The sequence below is a fragment of the Urocitellus parryii genome, chromosome 4 (assembly GCF_045843805.1).
Source record: "Urocitellus parryii isolate mUroPar1 chromosome 4, mUroPar1.hap1, whole genome shotgun sequence".
Classification (NCBI taxonomy): Eukaryota; Metazoa; Chordata; class Mammalia; order Rodentia; family Sciuridae; genus Urocitellus; species Urocitellus parryii.
The window spans coordinates 153,875,679-153,894,732 of NC_135534.1; positions in this window are offsets into that span (position 1 = coordinate 153,875,679).

Consider the following 19,054-nt stretch of genomic DNA (forward strand, 5'->3'; position numbering starts at 1 on the left):
AGTTAAGATATTTTTTCCTCCTTAAAATAGTATCCAAATGATCCTATTAAAATAGAAGTTACATTATCATTCCTCTGCCTAAAATTTCCCAGTGACCTTTATATAATTACAAGTGAAATATAAAGTCTTTACATTGTTCTACTATTTTATTGTATCTCCTAATTCCCTCAACTCTGCTCCCTTTGCAAAATATCCCCCTTGTTAGTTTTGAAGCACACCGGGATCATCCTATTTTTTGTTGTCCCAATTTCCTGTATGTTCTTGTGGCTTCTCCCTCACCTTTTTATGTAAATATTGACTTCTCAGGGAAGCCTCGATTCCCTATTTTATCTGAATTTTTATTCCTGTCCCCAAACTGTCTTTAGCTCAACTTGTCATTTTTTTTCTTAACTCTTGAAAATAATTTTTGTGTCAAATGCCAAAAATCACTTGTGAAGAGGGTGAGCACCTTTCAGTAGTCTCATTAAGAGTGAGTACAAGGGGTAGCTGTGGTTTCCCAAAACAAAACTACCATGGGCTAAGAGAAGCCTGGTTGGTTGCTGGTCAAAGAAAAGATAGGGAAACTTCATTCAGACTTTTTATGCTCAAATAGTTCTAATCTCTAATCTACTACAATGCAATTATGTTCAAATATTTTTTCCTGAAAATTGGAATTATAATAATGACAGAAATTTTCAACACTTGACTTATTTATTTTATTTGTTTTACTATACTGGGGAGTACCTAGACTAAAACTATGGCCTGAGATTGTCTCAATGGCTTACATGATGTGATGCTGACTAGCAGAGAGGGGTCACAGAGCAAAGGCCAGCTCAGCTCCTAACCACCAGACATCCTTTGCTCTCCCAGTCTGTGTGCCCAGGGAGCTTTGACTGTGGCACTCTGCTTTGACTCCTTCTCCTGAAAGATGGCCTCATTCTCCAGAGAGATGTCACCTGGGAGGGAGTTGTAAAGTCAGCAGAGCTGGGTTACAGGATGAGGAAACAGATAAGGAAGATGCCACCAAAGCATCCTTATCTCAGACACAGGAACAGCAAGTGAGGTGAGCACTTGAAATTAGAGGCAAACACTTTTCTGTGAGAATGCTGTGCTGTAATTCATAGGAAACTCTTTAAATAATTGAGCTGGACCATGTAATTCAGTTAATTAAAATTATTTGTGTTAGACATTAATAGAAAATCACCATTCAGGAACATCAAAACTGCTGTTCACTGAAGAGTGATATTCCAAAAATCAGGCATCCTATCTCACTGCTAGTGAATTTATATATCTCTACTTTTGTCCTTGCTTCTATCTCTCTTGTTATATTTTCCTGCCTCATAGCCAGAACTTCTAGTTTGCCACAGAGAATCTATGGCTGGTCAGATGGTGCTTCTTGAAACAACATTTTAGGATCCAGAATTTTTGTATTCTCTACTTTAATCACCATAAATGCAAAAATGAAGTCTATATTTCTTCTCTATGATGCTCCCTGCACCAGGCAGGGACATATAATAATTAAAAAATAAATTAAATGATAGCTGCATGGGAGACTGATGCAGGAAGATTGAAAGTTCGAGGGCAGTCTGGGAAACTTAGAGAAATATTTACCTTTTACATATTCTCTTTATTGCATTCAACCCACAAAATGAATAAAGTGGTAATCACATTCATTATACCAAGTTTGGGAGGGAAATCCTTTTTTTGGGGGGGGGCAGGGGGTAGCAGGAGTGTACTAGGGATTGAACTTAGGGGAACTGAACTACTGAGCCACATCCCCAGCCATATTTTTTAATTTTAAACAGGATCTCACTGAGTTGTTTAGCACATCACTTTTGCTGGGGCTGGCTTTGAACTCGCAATTCTCCTGTCTTAGCCTCCCTAGTCAATGGGATTATAGACATGCATCACTGTGCCCAGATGGGAAAAATTTTTATTCTAATACTATGTATAACATACTCAATATTTTAATGTATATAATTGGTGTATTGATGTAAGAAAAGAATCTTAGACAAAAAATGCAAAGAAAATGTCAAATAATTTCTATATACTAAATTATTTGTTTTTAGACTTACTAACAAAACTACAAAAAGAAGTTGAAACCTTCATATATCTTCTGAGAGTAATCCCTGAGAACAAAACTGCAGTGACAATTGTGATTGTGTTTGGAGAGATGACAGTGATGGGAGTGTGTGTGTGTGTGTGTGTGTGTGTGTGTGTGTGTGTGTGTTGTGCCCAACTGAGACACAACATCTTGAATCCTTTCAAGTTTAAAACTAAAATTATTCATTATAAAATCACAATATGATTAGAGAAAAAAACTTTATATTCTAGCCAAGGTCTCTCTAACAGAAAGTTAATGTTCTAACAAGAATGGATGTAAGAGGATATCTGTGGATTCCCATTCAGTTGAAATTTAATTTGTATCCTCCAACCTTGCTCAATAGCTGTGTTTTGTTAACACTGTCTGCTGAGCCCTGAGGACCCTGGGTAACTGGAATATGTTGTTAACTGAACTGTGGGAAGTTCTAGTGCTTGCAGCTAATGCATTCTCAGAACTGCACAGTATGAGCACAGCAGGTGTAAAGTAAAAGCAATACTAAAAAATTGAACAGATCTTAAGTGCTATGATTATTACTGCAGGCCAGTTTTTATCATCCCCTTTGAAAGTCTACTTCTAGAATTTCCTGTGTCTAAAAGTATTAATAGCACTATTAGACTTATATTTTCTTTCTTAGTGATGGTAACTACATGCCATATTAAAAAAGAAAAAAAAAAGCAAGTAACATTCTAATAGACTTGTCTATAGAGAGTAGATTGCTTAATCTACAAATGAAATGAAAGATTCTGAAAAATATTTCTCCAAAACCTAATAATAAGTAAGTAACAAAAATCAAAACAGGAATAACTGAGATTTGAACATCAACTTTCCTCTAGACTGTACCCACTGATCAGTTTTGCACCCTTACAAAGTCAAAGGAGGAAAAGATTGTTTCATAGATACATATGCTGATAGATATACAAATGCCAAGATTTTTCATTGATAGTTGTAGAGTAGAAGGGTGATCATCAAATTATGATTTCAGCAGCCACTATGCAAGTATGTGATTTGATATTACAGTAGATGAAACTCTTTCTCTGTTATGTAGAATCTAAGGTATAGATATAGATATACCACCTCTAAACACAATTCAAAAATGAGTTTATCTGAATCAACTATGGAATTACTTTAAAAAAAAAACACAATGCATCTTACTTATTTGCCACAAAAATGTTTCACAGTTAAGGGTTTAAAATCTTTGTATCCTTTAGTGATGTGTAAGAGAGGAAAGTTTTGTAAACTCTTTGAAATAGAAATCCTATTCTTATTGTGTTTTTCAAGATGTCCACACTGATATATGTTTGTTGCACCATAAGATCATTATCTAGACTTTTCTTTTTCTTTCATCCGGGGTCTGACCCATTGGCACATGCTGTCTGCTGTAGCATTAAAATACACTTAGAAGTAATCATTTCTCACTCCTCTATCCCTATGAGAGGTCAGGGTTACCAGGCATCAGTCTCCTACTGTGAGGTCTCACTTGATGGCTGCTTCAGCCTCCTAATTGATGACTGCTTTTGCAACATTTTGGTCTCTTTTAACAGAACATCTACAGCAATAAGATTAGGTAATGGCAGTTCTGCTGCTAGTGGTCTCCATATCCCATCACACGTCTCCTCTAGCCAATGACCTTAACAGTCATTCATCAACATACTCCAGGCAGAGTTTCCTGTTTGCTGTTTAAACATGATGGTCACACTCCCATTGAATGACTTTCATCTCCACTGCTCATTCTGCTGAGGTGTTCTTCCTTCCAATAACAATTGTTCTTTCTTCTTTCAGATTGTTCTCCCATACTGTTTTCTAGATATAACCTCTTCTGTCTACTCTATTGAAAAACCTCATTTCTCAACTAACTCCTACACTTTTCCCCTTCTTTGCACTTATTTATTGCTCATTTCCACCAATAGAATGTAAGCTCTATGAGGAAAATGAATTTTGTGTTTCTTGTTTGCTTTACCATACTAACAAGTATAGTATATGACACCCAGATAATATACTCAATATACACTCTATAGTTATCCTAGATATGGAACCTATTATTTGTAATCCATAAGATTTTAGAGAAAGAGAAATCTTAGATATTCCTTCTGGCAATCTTATTGTAGAGAGAGAATACAGAAGACCAAATATAGTGGGTTTTTTTTCCAAAGTTAAGTAGGTAATTCAAGTCAGTACTTGAAAAAATTAGGGTTTTTCTGTTTTGTTTTTGATTTTTCAAGTGATTATATTCCTTATAATCAATAATATCTAGATAAAAGTTATACATTTTAGAGAACAAAATAATTTTAAGAAGAATAAGCATCTAAAGGTAAACTCCTAAGTAATTGTGAAATCTGTTGTTGAAACATAACAAAATCCATAATTAAGATGGAAAAAGATCTAGAGGTCATAGAGTATCACAAGTCAATTTTGAATTAGAAATATCATAATATAAGTGAAAAAAATACATAGCACACACATGCTATTACATTGAAAAATAGTATAATTGGAAAAAAATGATCATCTCATTAAACTCAGAACTGGCCGGACCCTTATTAGAATAATATCTTCAATTCTGAGCTCAGGAACAAAATGGGGATGTGGTCAAATTGAAGAGTGCTCATTTGAAAGCCACAGAGATAATTAAAGTGCTGAGAAATTTGGCCTCTGAGGATAGGTTAGCATAACTTGGATTATTGGGACTGAATCAAAGATGCTTGAGGAGACATTGGATAATAGTGCCAAGTGTAAAAATAGTTCATTTTAAAGAAAAGGAGCCAGATGCTGGTTCTCCAGAGGGATTAAGAAGGGGGTCAATAATATTTCTCTGCAGGATACTGAAATTAGGTTATCTGTAATGAAACTTTTCTTTATATGGGAGAATTATTAAATGAGAAGATGTTACACAGGAAAGTAAGTCTAATGTCTCCATGACTTCTCGGAGTTCAAGATTGATTAAGTCTGCCATTTGAAGAGGGAGTAGGTAAGACAACCAAGCAAGGTCCCTTCTGGTCGTTACGTATCTGGCTCTCATTAATCAGTCCAATTTTTCTTGAAAATAACATTTCATTATAATTTAATTGTAATCTGATTCTGCACAGGTATCTTGGTCACTTTTTGTACTAATCAAATTTAATATCACAGAATAATATTCTACTAAAAAAAGTATGAGATTCTCACAATCATTAATATATGAAGTCCATTAATATCCAGACTCTTCTTTGCAATATCTTCCTAAAGTTTCTCACTTCCCCTCTTGACCCAGGTCCCTTTAGCTAAATTGCATTCCACATTTTGGTAGAAAAATTGATTCCTTTTAGCATAGCTTTGAATGATAATTTTTGCTAAAAAATAAACCAGGGGCACCTTAACTATTTGCATTTCCGTGTGGTCAGGAGAAGGAAGGCTCCTCTTGTGCATTCCAGTCCTAGTGGAATGCATTATTTCGTGTCTGACACCATGTTCCTCTGATAAACTGCTCTACAGGTTATTCTGGCTTGTTTCCTTTTTGTGAAAATTTCACAGGCTGCATTTTTAAAGGGCATCCCTTAACCCACTTTTTTTATTGCTTCTTTCTTATTCCTTGCCTTCCCAGTCAGCTGGTCTATGCTTAGGAACACTGTCTTAGTTCATGCTGCTACAACAAAAGAGTTGACACAAGGTGGTTAACAAATACAGACATGAATTCCTCACAGTCTCCCGACAGAGAAGTCCACGATCAAGGCAGCAGCATTTGACCTGGTAAGAGGAACCTCGCTGTGTGCTCACACAGCAGAAGGCAGAAGGGCAAGCTTGCCAAACACCATGTGGTGTGGAGCCTTGTATAGAGGGTCATGATCTTGTTGTCCAGGGAGCGACTCCCAGGACCTTGTTACCTCTCTAAGTCCCCCTCACAGGGGCAACTCTGTTTCTCTGATTTGAGAGATTCCTATGGTCCTGTTGGAGGGTGTGATGGTGAATCTTGGTTGTCAACCAGAGTGGGTTGAGATGCCTAGAAAATTCTTATAGTGCACTTCTAGGGGACTGTCTGAGGGTGTTTCCAGAGACGATTGGGAAGTGGTGAGCAAACTGAGAAAGACCTGCCCAGAACATGGGTGGCATCCAATAGATGGGGGCCAAGATGGAACAAAAAGTGAAAGAGGAGAGCTCACTTTTGCACCTGAGCTCAACATGGCTTCATACTTTTTGCTGCTGCCTTCACCTGTGGACATCAGCACCATTCCTCATCTTTTCAGACTGTCACCAGGGACTTCCCTAAGGGAAATCCCAGACCTTAGCCTTGGGCAGGGGCTGCATCATTTCTTCCTCTTATTCTGAGGCTTCCAGCTTCTTGGACTGAGCAGCTACATGTTTCTTGCTCTCTTTACTTTTCCCCTTTCCTTTCCTTTCCCCCAGCAATCCTTCTGAAAGTTCCCCTGCTTGCATATTGGATATCTTGGATAGGTCATCTTATTTTACTATCTTTTAATACATTTTCCATTTGTGTTCTGGCAGGTTTTAATACATTTATTTTTCAAAACATCTATTGAGTTTTCTTTTTCTTTTAATTTTCCTACCATGTTTTAAATTGCAAGAACTCATTTTACTCTTTTGGTTCAGCTCCTCTTCTCACTTTGTGAACCTAGGACCCTTCCTCATTTTATGATATGTTATCTGCGGAACTTCTTTGCATGATGATCAGGGTGAACCATTTCTTGGGGGGACCTCAACTGTCAAAGTTTGTACATCTTTGTTTCCCTAGAGGGAATCATTTAATATCCTGCCTGGAAACTACAAGCCCAATAAGGAGTGTTGTCAAAAGTGAGTGGGAAAGTACCTTTACTTTCTTTGTATAGACTCCTGAGGTCTTTCAATCCATATCTCCATTCTCACCCTATTGAATGCACTGACTCAACCTCTTGAGATCACTTGTGTGCCTCTATTTGACTTTCAGTTCAAAGCAGGTGATTATTCCTTATGCAGATTTCTAAGCAATTCTCCTTTCTGCAGTCCTACAAACACCCAACTATACCAGAAGTGTCTCCAGTTGCCTCAGTTCTGAGTCAAAGGTGTTTCATGCTGAGCTCTCATCACTGTTGCCTGAGCACACACTCTGACCTAGTGCCTCTCAGTGACCATGTGTTCATCCACTTTCAATATTCCACTCGTGCTATTGGTTTGTCTGTCTTTCCATTTTTTGGATGTATAAATGTTTATTCTTTTCTGACATTCTAATGCAATTTTAGGAACAAGCAGAGGTAAAGTGCATTTGATTCACTACATTGACCATAAGTTGGTCTTCAGTCATAAAACAAAACTCAAGATCTCTAAGTGATCCCTGGTAAATGAAATATTGCCGTAGGAAAAGCCACATGGACAGAATATACCTGGTGTTCTTCTCCTGAAGTGATGCTTCTCCTGCTATTGTTACGCCACTGGTAGCATTGTTCTGACTGTTCCACCAGCCAACTGTCCTCTTAAAGTTTACCAAAATATGAACACTTCTTTCCTTTCTTTCTTTTCTTAATACATATGAAAAAAAAACACTTGACTTCCATTAATAGTTTAATTAGGGTGAAGATAAGGAAAATAATTTAAAAATTGAAAGTGATAATCACATAAGTATTCTTGCTAGCAAAGCTCTGTCTCATCCACATGGACCTAAGATATTATACAAAAATGCATGCAGAAATTACTTGACTGTTAATTTTATATTCCTTCCCATTCCATAGATGTACTGCAATTTTGAAAAATACTCTCTTATCTATAAAAGTTATAGCATGTATGTGTATCCATGAATTATTTGTTTATATGTAATACTTTACATCAAACATTTTACACATCTTTTTCCCTTGTTCTATAGTCTTTTTTTCTTCACGTAGTTGCAGTATGTCTGATTCTCCCGCAATATAATATAGATTTTCATCATTATAGAATTTTCCTGTGGGCTTCTGATTTTGTTTAAAGCTCTTAAAGATGATTATTTCTTCTTTCAATAGCAGATTTTATATAGCATGTGTAGCATATATTGCAAATAACAGACATGGAGGATAAACTTTGTCAATTAAATCACTTTTCACACTCCACCAACAACATGTTGAAATTAAAAGCTGGTGGTACAGAAAATATGAAGACTGACAATATCATTCCTCATCTGCAACTTCAATGGCAGGTGCTTATTTTGACATCATTTATGTCATTTTCCATGGTACTGTATTGTCTACATCATCATTTTAAGTACTGACAAATGTTGCTGCTTATACAAAACAATTAGATAATAGGAAATTATTCTGGAAATATACATCTTAATTTCAGGAAAAAGGCAAGAATTCAGCAGTAGAAGGAAAAATATAAAATGTAAGAGAACAAATACAGAAAACTAATCACCAAACTGGCAGGACCAACTAACTGTTAGGCTACAGAAATAAACCCAAAATATCTTGGTGAATTGTATATGAAAAATTTACATGAGCACATGATTTAGAAGGGAAAATATTCAAATTTCAAAGAAAGACTAGATTGTCACAAAATTTCAAATAAACATTTTTTATTTGTTGAAATAAATTTTTAAATGTGTAGTCATATTGTACAAAATGTTTTGTTAATCTTTTTTTTTTTTGTTTAAAGGTATTGTTATCAAATAACAAATTTTGAAATATTTTGTAGAACTGAAATTTGGTGTTTCAGAATTTCAGTGTTGCAGAACATAATAAGGGGCTCGTCACTGTGTCTAAACCTAGACTATAAATGTGGTTTTTGTATTTTGACAAAACATTTCTCTTAAATATATGCAGACCTGGCTTCTTAAAAAGTTAGCTGAGGATGTACCTTTCTAAGAGAACAACAAGATCCTTGGTTTCACTGATTAAAAGCATGCATTTGAAATCCAAAAGCCAACAGCATGTGACATGTTACCATTCTTATGGGTAACATTTTTTAAACTGCTATAGTAGTGACCTCAATTTGGACAAATTTTTAGATAAAAATTCCATAAGTTAAAAAACTTAGATCTTCCTATACTCTAGGCCACATTTTTTGTACAGGGACTGAATCTATTCTTCCTTACTATAGTTCTTGGAGAACAAAAAAGTGATGAACTTTTTATAAGAATAGAAAATCATAATCATAAACATTAATTCCTAGTTAAAACTCCTTTTTCAATGTGATAGAGGTGAATTCTTTCTTATAAAATTTCTTTCAAGTTTTTTTTTTCCCTTGGTGGTGGGAAGAAATGTCCTAGAGCTCACAGAAAGATTGGAAAGTTTCTATGCTTGAGGGTAGAAACCGTATCTTTCTTTTTTACTTCCTATCCTATATTTAGTTTAAAACCTAAATGTGTTGCTCCATATATAATTACTAAATGACTGAAAGGACAAGCAAACAAATAGATGCTAATAGTTCCCTCAGCCAAATGCAAAATATTCTCACCAGGCCATAAATATTATTTCATGTTATTTTTTTTCCTTTTTTTATTTGTTCTTCTTAGTTACACACAACAGTAGAATGTATTTTGACATTTTATACATATATGGAGTATTACTTATTCTGGTTGTACATGATATAGAATTAAATTGGTCATGTAATCATATATGCAAGTAGGATAACAGAATTGGATGATTCTATTCTTACTGTGTTCAAATTGATTCTTAGTCTTCCTTCTTAGTTTGATAATACCATATATTTAAAATTTAAAGATACTCATGAATTACAAATTCACCTTTATGTTTTATAGGTGATAACCCAAATAAATATTTTCTTTTAATTTTTTTTCTTTAATTGAATATTTGAACTCCCTAAATATAAAATACTTGGCAAACAAATCCATTAAATTAATACAATTCAATATCATTTCAGATCAAATCCAGGAGATGTGTAAAAGCCAGTGACAGCTACTGGGCCAATGGTCTTCAAGCCTGAGGAAACATAGTGTCAACTACAGGGAAGGTGAAAGTTTCAAATTACCAGGTTGCTCCATCAGAGATTTTGGGTGAATGCATTTGGAAATATGTGCTTTTCATAGTACTACGACAACTGCTGACACAGATGGACCAGGACCTCATTTTGAGATATGCCTGAGAAGAATGTAATTTACATGAGCACAGGTACTATGTCATAGTTTGGTTATCCCAAACTATGCTAGCTTGAGATTAGGATTCTAGTGAGTAAAGTTTATTTGGAAAGCACACTTTCCTCTTTAGAGAAGAACAGAGGAGATGCAATATGGGGGTAGTGATAAGCCTACCAAAGAGTATACTGTTACTATATTTATTAGAGTGACCAATTGAAGCCTAAACCCTGAGAAGATTTACAGTGTCCCATTGTAAGGTTTAATATCATCTCACAAGCACAGAAGAGGGACTGTAGTATTTATATCTTAACTCCCAAGAGTAATAAGTAAAGGCAAAATCCAAGGAAAAGGTAAAATCCAAAGGTTAATGTCTTGCCACCTCCAGCCTGCTCAGGGAGGAAAGCTGAGTGGTCTGCAGTTTTGGTACAAGTGATAATCTTCAGCACAGATGCAGATGGCAGGCGGAAGTCCTGCAGAGAACAGTGATCCGATCCATGATATCTAAGCTTCCAGGTACTGAGACTGTCTGACACAAACTGGGTCTTTATGTTCATATCTCCCTTTATCCTGCCTGTACTAGTAGGTAATACTTAGGCATTTTTCTACAAAACAATAAATAAATGAAAGAAAAAAGTTATAGCTAGTAAATGGCAGGTGCATGTGTTCAAATAAAGTGGGAAGAACAAGTAAAGGAAATGCTACGCTCTAATGGCCAGGGAACTTAGAGTAGTGAAATTGAGAGGATTTTTTTATCTTACTTAATTTTTCCCTATCTCAGTTGACACCATAGAGTCATGTGATTAATGTTGGTACCTCATCATCTCTCTCACGACTTTTAAAAAACAATATTAGAGATATTGTCTCTAGAACTACTCTCATGTGGAAAAAATGCAATAGACTTTAATAAAAAGCTTTGTGTCACAACACAAATGATAGTTCCTGGTGAAAATTCCTTCAGCCTCCTAATTAAATATTAATGCATTTCATCTGCTTTGTCTAATATTGATTTTTATACCATATCAAAATTATTTTAAGTCATCAAAAGAGTAAATAAGAAATTAGACCTGAAAATTTCAGTCTTAAAAAATAGTATAAGGAAGTGTATATCTAATTTATTAATGCTCATACATAAATATTTTATTACATACAAACACAAACACACACATTTCTTATAAACTTGAATAAAACACACACCATCAAATCCTTTGAATCTGTTGATCCAAATACAAATTAGGTGGCCTTTTACATTCTCTGCCTTAGTGTTATGTCTCAGATTTCCCACTTGTATCTAAACAAATCAAGGTCATGGCCATGGAGATAGAAAAAATTCAATATCCCCCAATTCTCATATTGTACTTGAAACTTGGATGAGGGTAGTTAGGTGATAGACAGTACATAAGCAAATAATCAAAAAGTTCAAATGAAGAATTCTCCTAGAATACTGGAATCATTCAACTCCACTCTCATACCAATTAGTTGATTAAATGCAGAGGTTACAACTTCAAAGGCTTAAAAAATGTCAAGGAGGTAAGATGTCAACTAATCTAGATGCATATCAGTGCATGGCAAATGGAAAAGGGAGAAGGGAAAGTCAGCTATGAATTGGATAGTACACATCTCGCCTAAAGTCATTTGAATAAAATATCAAATATAAAATGTGTGCATAGGCACAATTTTTCTCCCCCCCTCTTTCTCTCTCTCACACACACAAACACACAAACACATATACATCTTCAGAATACATAAAACTTTTATGCAATAAAGTTTGATAATTAAGATAAAGTGTTTCCTCCCTTAAAACAATCACGTAGTTTTAATTTCAGGTACTATTAAAATGTAGAAATTTGTGGCAGTTTAAATGTTCTGTTAATTTTATATTTCATCATATAATTTAAAATCTTTATTTTGTTTGTTATAATGTTTTAAGAAATATTTGTGCATTTGAACACCTTTTAGAGCTGCCTGCATGAATTCTTTGTAGCCTAAATATAAAGCAGTGAAATGGAAACTGGATAATAGAACCTGATAGTCCAGTGAGCAGAACAAAAAAAGGTAATAATAGGTTATACAGAGTTTGTGGTCAGCCTTGTTTGGAATGTAGCATGCATGAGACTGGACACCTGAAGTTTGCTTGGATATATTTTGGACTAACTATTGAGCATGGGTCTAATCAAATTATAGCACCTCTTCCTTAGCAATGTGATCTTTGGAAATTACTTAAACTGATATGGCAAGTTTCTTAAATTGCTTTGTACAGAACTGTGAAGATAAGCAGACATTACTTAAAGTATTGAGCACAATGCTTGACACATAGGCACTCAATTAATATTGCTCTATATTATTTCATTATTAGTATTATTGACTGCTCAAAGACCAGTGAGACAGAATACCTGGGCAACGTTTGGAGAACACCCTGAAAAGATAGAAAAAATAATAAAAGCTGACATCTATTCAAGGATCACAATGATTCAAAACCTGTACAAAGTGCATGAACTCATTTAATCCTTTCACCAATCCTATTCCATTTCCAATTGTATAGATCAAGAATCTGTGCCTCTGAGAGATGAAATACCTTGCTTGAGGTCACACAAGTGGGAATGGAAGGTTTGGCATTTAAACTCAAGGAGTCTAACATTACAGACAGGTTCTTAACTATTATTCTACACCATCTCTTGATAACAAGGGAAAGATTAGAACCATGTAGGGTGCACAGAGAAGGAATGGTGAAATGCGGGTGAAAAAAGAGAAGACAAATCTATTTTCCTTGGCTATATTTGACTCGGAATTTACATCTGTAAGGAGTGATGAAAACCTACAAAGTGATTACTAGAACTTAGCTGTATCAGAGGAATGAATTAGGTATTATGAGAGTGCAATTTGTTCATGGCTAAATAATATGTTCTGAAAGCTGTATAAAGGTTTCATATTATTGGGTACATTTTGACCCTCTCAATTTAGTTTTTCTTACTTTCTTGAGCTTTGTTGTTACAACATCAGAAGTTAAAACATCTCCTTTTCCAATATTGACTTAGTAACATATATTGCACAAGACCTGACAATTACTGTCATTACTTTGATGTCAGTGCATGAATAATATCCCTTATAAAAGGCAATGTTACCTCACTCCACATAGCTCTTATTTATTTTGGTATATGTTTTTGTTTTCCCATGATCATTTTGCCCATTTTCTAAGAAAGAAAACAGTTTAAGTATTTATGTATGCTGTGCCTGGGTGCGCACACACACACACACACACACACTCACAACAATAAAAGAGCATATAAGATCCAACCAAAAATAAAACCAGTAAAACACATTCAGGAATATCTTTTGGTGCTTTTATTCATAACATTCAGTTGTACTTTGAAGACTCAGAATTAAAGTATTTGGATAATACTGTAGATTCCTTTATTATAAAACTACAAATGACATGCATTATATAAACAATACTTAATTAATTCATTACATATAACAATAACCACATTAAATGCATTGTTAGGGAATTTATTTCCATTAAAAATGGAAGTCTGGGCACAGAACATTTTAGTGACCTGACCAAAGGCACTTAGGAAACTTGGGACTGAAACAGGATGCAATTCAGGTCCTCAAGACACCTGGCCTACTTCTCATCTTCTCAGGGCAACAGGCATGAAAGGTGCAATGGCATGCATCACCGGAGCCAGGCCATGAATGCTTGAAGCAAAACACACTCTTGTGGCACCAAGAGCTTTTTTTAATGCAGTTTTATCCACACTAAAATGAACAACAAAGAAAACATGGCTCTAGTCTCATGAGAGCCATGTTTTCTAATGTTTCCGTTAGAAATAAACTCTGCATTCAACTCCCTGTAGCAACATTATTACGAACATGATTTTATGTGGATAAATTACTACTATATTTCAGCTCCATTGTAGTAGGTTAAATAGGCTTTTGTGGGCTGCACTGTAGATATGAGCATCTCATAGACGGATGCTACCATAGAAAAATAAATTCTGAGAGAGAGATAAAAAAAACTTTTTTTAATTATTAACATGGAAAAATATTCTAGCAAAATATTTTTAGATCCCTCAAAACTGAAAATTTATCATTGCTTTGGGGCAGAAATGATATGTGTCCCATATGATTATTTATCATTGTTTATCCATTAAATAGCTTTCCAATGTTAGACTGAAACATAAAATTGTCAATATTTGGCCATTTTTTCTAAAAAGTTTGGTATTTCACATAATGCTATTTAATATGCAGAATTACACCACAATTTTCCATTCCTGGCATTGCAAACTTTTTCTCTATTTTCCACTATACAGTAGAAACACCTACCCAATATCCAGTTTTATTATTCTACTTTTAACATTTGATGAATTTCATTTTCATTTAACCACTATTTAGTATCTCCTATATGCCAGGCACTTCTTTTTATTTTGTGTTATAAAAGTAATACACATTTTAAGACATTATACAAAATATAGAACATCGTGAATTATAAATGTCATGAATAAATGCAGAAACATTGACAATTTTGTAATTTGTTTCTCATTTTAGAAGTACATATGTTGAGAAATACAGTCATGATAAGTATGCATTTATTTTTTTAGATATTTATTCCATATGCATTTAAATGATAGTCTCAGTGCCATGAACTATTCTTATGAAACAGACATTACAATGGTTGATAGCATCTTATGGTATGCCCACACCAATACTACCTAATCCTACTTCAGCTTTTAGATAATTAGACTGTTTCTAATTTTTCACTGAATGCATTATAAAATGAGTATTCTTGCTTATTAAATTTTCATGGATCTGTAACTCCAACCAAAAGAAAATATTTTCTCATTTATTTTCTAAAAGGTTAGTTCATCTTATTTTTTTTAATTAGAAATGTGTTTCTCCATTATTTTGATGAACATGTTTAGTGGGGGGGGGGGGCGAACAGCAAAGAAGCCAACAGAACCCTCTGCCTCACAGGCATCCCTATACACATATAAGGACCGTGCCTCCACAAGTATAAAAATATATATTATATTTGTTTTTAAAATTTATTTTAAAATCAACCTTAAAATAAAATGTACATAAATAAAACACAACTATTTAAACTCTAACTGTAAATATTTAAGCTCAATTTTGGAAAAGGTATGCACATGTGATCATAATCAAGATATAGAATATTTTGAATACCCTAAAAGTTTTCTTTTAGCCTATTTCCTGTCAGAGTCAATTCTTATCTATTTTCCTAAAAAATCTATTGAGCAACTTCATGTGACTGTATGTTACATTTGTCTCTTCTTCATTTTAAGAATAATGGTTTCATAAAATCATAAAATTGCTACTATATACTCTTTTCACTTGTCTGTTTTTACATAGCATAATGTTCCTGAGATCCCATTTTGACAAATATATTTGAAATCCGTTTTTTTAATTGCTGAGTACTATGCCATTATATAAATTTGACAGGCAGAAAAATGCATACCCCCATGTTTCTATCCACACATTAGAACCTGTGAAAGGTTACCTTATTTTTCTATGGGAATTTTGCCAATAAGATTAAGAACTTCAAAATGGAGAGACTACATCATATTAACTAAGTGGACACAACAGGATCACTTAGTTTGATGTCAATTTGGCTAAGTTCTGGTGCCTTGTTATTTAGTTCAATACAGTCTAGATGTTATTGTGAAGGTATTTTAGATATAGTAGCATTTACAATCACAAATTACAAATGATTTTAAAGTCAACTAGATTACACTCCACAATGCACATCAAACAATCAGGTGAAGATTTTATGATAAATAGACAGATTTCCTTAAGAAGAAAGAATTCTGCCTCAAGAATGTAACATTGAACTTACTCCTGAGTTTCTAGCCTGATGTCCAACCCTAAAAATATTTAAATTGCCAGCTTCTACGACCATATAAAACAATATCTTAAAATGAATCTCTTTCTCCTACTTTCTCTGCGAGACTCTTATTCATACACATGAGTTTGTGGTCAGAGGGAATAGTGATGATAGAAAAATAGAAAGATACATGATTGGAGGCTTTGTAGATGGAGGGGTAAATTGGAAAAGTCAGAGAAATGTATTCTCATTCATAGCCTCCAGAAACCTGATTTTTGTCTAATGAGACTTATTTTGGACTTCTGATTTTAGAACCTTAAGCTGACACATTTAGTTAAATTGCTGTTTGTGGTATTTTGTTACTGCACAACAATTTGTCATAGCAATTTGTGAATAACACATTTCTCCATTCACCTTTTTATGGACATTTTTATTATTTTCTAATTCTTGAAAGTAATAAATATACTTGCTGTAAACCACATGGTGCACAACTCTTCATAGAATCATGTTTTTCTTTCTCTTGGGTGAATTCATAGAAACTGGAATCATCCATTTATATGGCAAGGGTATAATTTTATAAGAAACCATGAAGATTTCACCAAAGTGTTTGTAGCATTTTATAATCACAACATAATATATGAAAACTTTAATTTCTTTAAATCCTCACCAACACTTAGTTTTATGATAGAAAGGTATTTACATTTTAGTCATTCTTATAGGTATAAAGTACTATCTCAATTTTTAAAAGTGTCATGGAGATATAGTTTACATTTCATAGAACTCATTTGAGATTTGCAATTTAATTTTTTTCATGTATTCACAAAGATGCACAACTATCACCCTGATTTTAGAAAATCTGCATTACCTCCCAAGGAAAGTCTGTATGCATTAGCAGGCAATTGCATTTTGCCTCAATCCTCCCCAGAACCACCACTCAGTGATACAGAACTACTATTTTTATTTTTTATTAATTTGTTTATTCATGAATTCATAAAAATAGAATAATATAGTGTATGTTATTTTGTAACTTGTTTTATTTTTCTAATTAGAATAAGTTTTTGATGTTATCTGTTTTGTAATATATCACTTAGGATGTTCCTGGACTTATAGTGGGGTTACATTAGAATAAACACATTGAAAGAGCAAAGTCAAAACTGCACTTAATATACTTCACCCACCTAATATTATGGATTAGAAATACAGTATACTGCAGAACATCAGCTGTTCACCCTGATGATAAGTTGTCTGAGTAGGGAGCTGTGATCACTGCTGCTGTCCAGCATCACTATGAGAGAACACTGAACTGCATATCCATTGCAGAAAAAAAATCAAAATTCAAAGAAAGTTTTGTACTGAAGTCACATCACCTTTACACCACTGTAAAATTAAAAAAAAAATCATAACATCATCATATTTGGAAACTGTATACTCTTTTAGAGTTTTATCATCTTAGCCATTTAGGTCTGTGATATGTTTATTGCTAAATTTTGTCTATGTAAGGAAAGAGTCCAACTTCATTATCTCCTAGGTGAAGAGAAGTTGTTCAAATTCTGTTTCTCAAAAAGTCCATTCATATGAAACTGAATTTCTTTAGCACTCTTTCCAAAAATTGAGTGACTTTAAATGTCAAGATTTATATTTAGACTTCCAATTCTTTTATATATATTTGATATCAGGGATTGAACTCAAGGGCATTCGACCGCTGAGCCACATCCACAATTCTATTTTGTACTTTTATTTAGAAACAGAGTTTCATTGAGCTGCTTAATGCCTCGCTTTTGCTGAGGCTGGCTTTGAACTCACCATTTTCCCATCTCAGCCTCTCCAGCCGCTGGAGTTCCTGGCATGAGCCACTATGTTGTGGGGCTTCAATGTCTACTCTTATTCTGTTACCAAAACGTTCTCATTGGTATAGTTTTGTAGTAAGTTGTGAAGTCAGGAATTATGAGTTATCCAACATTGGTCTTTGATGTTTTGTTGTTGTACTTTTGGTCCTGTAAATTTAAATATGAATGTAAGTAAGACATTGTCAATTTATAAAAAAAACATAAAGATATGAGCTAGGCATCCTGCTGCATGCCTGTAATCCCAATGGCTTGGGGGACTGAGGTTGGAGGATTGTGGCTCAGTGGTTAGGTGACCCTGGGTTCAATCCCTAGTACCAAATAAATAAATAAATAAATAAGATTTGATCGGTATTATGTCAATTAATGAAAAATTAATTTTGAGAAAAATCATCACCTAAACAACATTATGTCTTCTTAAAAATGAACATGGAATATCTTTTTACATATATTTAGATCTTTAATATTATTCAGCAATATTTTGTTTTCATTGTATACATGTTGAAATTTTGTGCTTAGTTTATTTCTAAGTGTTTTTATTTTCATGTAATTTAAAATAAAAATTATTTCTAATTTTATTTTTGGATTATTTATCACAGAAATACAATTGATTTCTATATACTCATTTTGTACTCAAAAAGCTTATTGATACATTCATTCTAATAGGTTCACTAGGATTTGCTAAGAACATTTGATCTGAAAATAATTTTAACATTTCCCTCCTAATACAGATATTACCACATATGATTAGACCATCTTTTTTAATCATTCATACTTTATTTTGGGATCTAACTATTCAGAAACATTTACTTTTTTCACGTATAAGGAATAGTATGGTATCAACAGTTGACTAGTCCTCCATGAGTCAGTTTAAAAAAATTACCATATTCTGGACTTTCAGATACATATTTAAAAGGAAAAGAAAGCAATATGCAGGACAAGATGATTCCTATACTACTATTTAGATTTAAAATGCATATATAAATACAAACACAAATATAAATACATATAATGATGAACACAGTATATTTATGGAAATACTGATAAGAGACTATGTACCTTAGTTGTCTTTATGTACAATTTGGGTGGTTTAAAGACAAGGATACATTTTTTTTTGGTACTTTTTGAATACTGTACCATGTGGATATATTATCTCGTTAATAAAATAAATAAAATGTTTTTAATAACAAGAAAATTGTATATCATCACAAATAGAAAGTAACTGTAAATTGAAACCAATACATTTTTATTGGTGTCTAGCTCTG